Raw genomic sequence first — 3,499 nt, forward strand, 5'->3', positions numbered from 1 at the left:
AACGTGGGAGTTCCGAAGTGAGAGCCGGTATCCTCCCAGCCTAGCCGCAGAATCAGTAACCAAGCATAGGATTAGTCAATGTTCTTTATGCCTGGACCAAAGAGTAAAGAATAGGTATGCTCTTATTTAGCACAATATCAATTGAACTAATTCATTTTATCCATTCACTATAATTTCTTGGCAAGGAGAATGATGCTTTCTTACATATTAAATCTCACAATTAAAAGTTATTTTCTATAATTAGTTATTATCCAAATTATCTACTTACTTCAATTGCCTATTAGTGACAGATAAGCAACTTGAACGTCGTTGTAGTTGAAGTATTACTTTTTATTAAATCTTAGTCCGTAGTATTCTATTTCTCCCTATGGGATTTATATCTAGGACTCCATTAGAGCCCTATATTACTTGAGCGATACGTATACTTGCGTTGACAAATCCGACTTTAACATTATTGAATATTATATCTATACATTTTTATTAAATCAAACATATATATATAAAGTCGCAGTCAAGTTTTTGACATCGTTGCTGGAATTTAAATTCTTGTAATTGTTGATTTACAAAAAAAGTTAGGTCAGATGCTACATGTGATTACTTGTTATATTGGAAGATATAGGACAAAGTGTCTATTATCACATTAGATAACGATAGTAATAATATATTGTTGTTGGTTATCTAATGTTGTTGGCTTATATATAATGGTATTATCATGAAGAAGGGTTATATCTAATATGGTTAGCTTGTTGTGTTATTATCTAATATTGTTGGGTCATTCTTAGCTTACTTATAGTTAGATTTTTCCTTATTCATCTTGCCTTAAGACAATTTAATTCAATAATTGTTATCTTAAGCTATAAAAAAATGCAGGAGATTTTAACTGAAAAAATGCTATATGGACTATTGGAACAAGAGAGTTGATCCATGCCTTGGTGGTTCTGCTTTTTTATAGTATTAATCAAACATTAAACCTAAAAAGCACGTCTTTTCCTTCTTGAAAAACACATTATTTGCCTTCTAATCTCAATTGCATTGATCATCCAAAGCAGTAAGAATAATAATTAGTGTTTATTACGTGTAGTTTGAGTGAAAGTATGATGGAAAATAGAAGAAGAATTTAAATGCATACCACGCAATCTTTATTCATGATACTTTAAGATGGTTTATAGTTTGGGCTAATATGGGTTAATCTTAGCTTGCTTATAGATTTCCTTACTGCTTGATTTTGTTTGGTGCTTGTGTAATGGTTTGGTTTGCTTTAAGAATCTCATTATTTGTTTAAGAAGTTATTAGAGGCTATGATGATTATAATTGATAAAATCATATTATTGATATGACACGTGTGTTTGCAACCAGTTTGAAGATAAGAATAAAAAAAGTTGTCTAAAATTATTATTCTCACTCTTTCACATTTTGCAAGGCAACACTTACACAAACCATAATGGATGATTATAATAGTTCATCTAGAATTTAAATTGATGCATTGATATTAACTCTAATTACATTATGCTTAGAAGGCACATAAACTCTGCAACAATATAGCTAATTTGCTTAAAAGCAATGAAAGGAGTTAATAAATCTGAACCTCAATTAATAATTATTTCTTAACTTCTAGTTTCATTCTAATTTTTTTTCTAATAAATAACTAAAAATTGCAGGTTCAAGATCATCATTGGTTCATCATCATTCACTAATCACTACTTATTGGATCGTTAAACATAAAATTGAGGAATTATTACAAAGTCAGAGTTTAAATTTAATGTTTTTTTTTTTTTTTGAATTTTTTAGGTTTATATAAGTCATAAGTGTTTGTGTATCAAATGTAAATGTAATTTTCTAAATGAAATGTAATTGCAAATGTTTTTTTTTTTTTTTTTTTGATTTTTATTTGAGATTTTTTTCTTACTTTTGTACTCTTGTTAAATTTTTAAATTATAAAATTTGTAATAAATTTGCTTTTATTGTGTAAAATTTTGTAAAATAATATTGATCTTTTTATTGTGTTAAATTTTGTATGAAATTTATTCTTGAATTTTTTTTTAGTTAATCAATGTTTTATGGTTCGAAATTAAATTATTAATACAAATGGTCTTTTTAGATAAATTATTATTTTAATTTTATTTAAAATATTATTTATTATAGTAATTTCATATTCTAATGAGCCAATTTCAAGCTGAACACGAAAATGAATACATTATTAGAGTCGTACAAAACACACCGTTCACGAGCAAATTTCGAACATGAGCTCAAATGAGTCGAACACGAGCCCAGCTTAAGTTCGCTCTAGCTCACCTAGTTTACAGCCCTAATCATAGCAATATCAATGTAACACTTAAATTTGATTGTCATCAAATAGATTTTATTTATGATTAATGCGGAGCTATAACACAAAAATTGGCATTAGCCAGCATTAAGATTCATCAATGACATCTGTGATGCTATTCTTGTGCCTAATAGTAATTAAGCTTGTTTTGTAGTTCACGTTTCTTGCCTCAAAATCTGATGGTTTATGTTTTAGTAAATAATGATTAATTGTCTAGTCTGATTAATCAAACTCAATTATGTATATTTTGCATAACAAATTTCGCCGAGTCATTGAAAGTACAACCTCTACATGAGCAAGACATTCTCATAATATAATATTTATCCATATATATATATATATACTGGAAGTATGTATATATATATATATATATATATATATATATTTATTTATTTATATATTTATTTATTTATTTATTTTCTATTCAATTATATGACTTCTTGAATTGTTGATAATGGAATAAAATGAAGTTCATATTATTTTATGGTGTTTATGTATTATTGAGGTGTAGCTCATTTCAAATGTTATGAAAAGTCAAAAAAGATCAACCACATAATAACTTAAAAACACGGAACTTACGTGGAAAAAACCTATAAATAGTAAAGACATCTCACATGAGAGCCAGAGCAAAAACTTCACCATGCAATTATGATATATATATATATATATATATATATATATATATTATGGTTTTCATCTTGTGACTTGTGACCCCTCCACTTAATTTCATGCATGGGAAATGAACGGCTATTTGGTGAGGATTCTCATGCTTTTTAAAGAGTTTAATCTGTCGCCTCTACTTTGGAATTTGAGGTGTAAATAATTTAATTTTATGTACTATATATATATATATATATCTATCTATCTATGAATAGAGAGAGAGAGAGAACCTAAAAACGGAATAAAAGCGCGGGAAATGATAAAAACAATAAACATGTAACAAAACATTCTGGTACTGGTACTCTCCAACGGCCGTACCATTGTCTGCATCCTACGAGAGCGGCCACCCTCAATTATAAAACCTCCATGGGATCCCCTCCATTCCAACCTTCTATTTCTCCCACCTCATCATCAAACACGCGATCTTAATTACAAAATGCGGGCGGCAGCCACCCCAATGCCCCTCCTCCTCCTCCTCCTCCTCTCCCTCAACCAACCCTCCGACTCCGTCTGCCC

Source organism: Phalaenopsis equestris, unplaced genomic scaffold, assembly GCF_001263595.1.
Source record: "Phalaenopsis equestris unplaced genomic scaffold, ASM126359v1 Scaffold000088, whole genome shotgun sequence".
NCBI classification, from domain to species: Eukaryota; Viridiplantae; Streptophyta; class Magnoliopsida; order Asparagales; family Orchidaceae; genus Phalaenopsis; species Phalaenopsis equestris.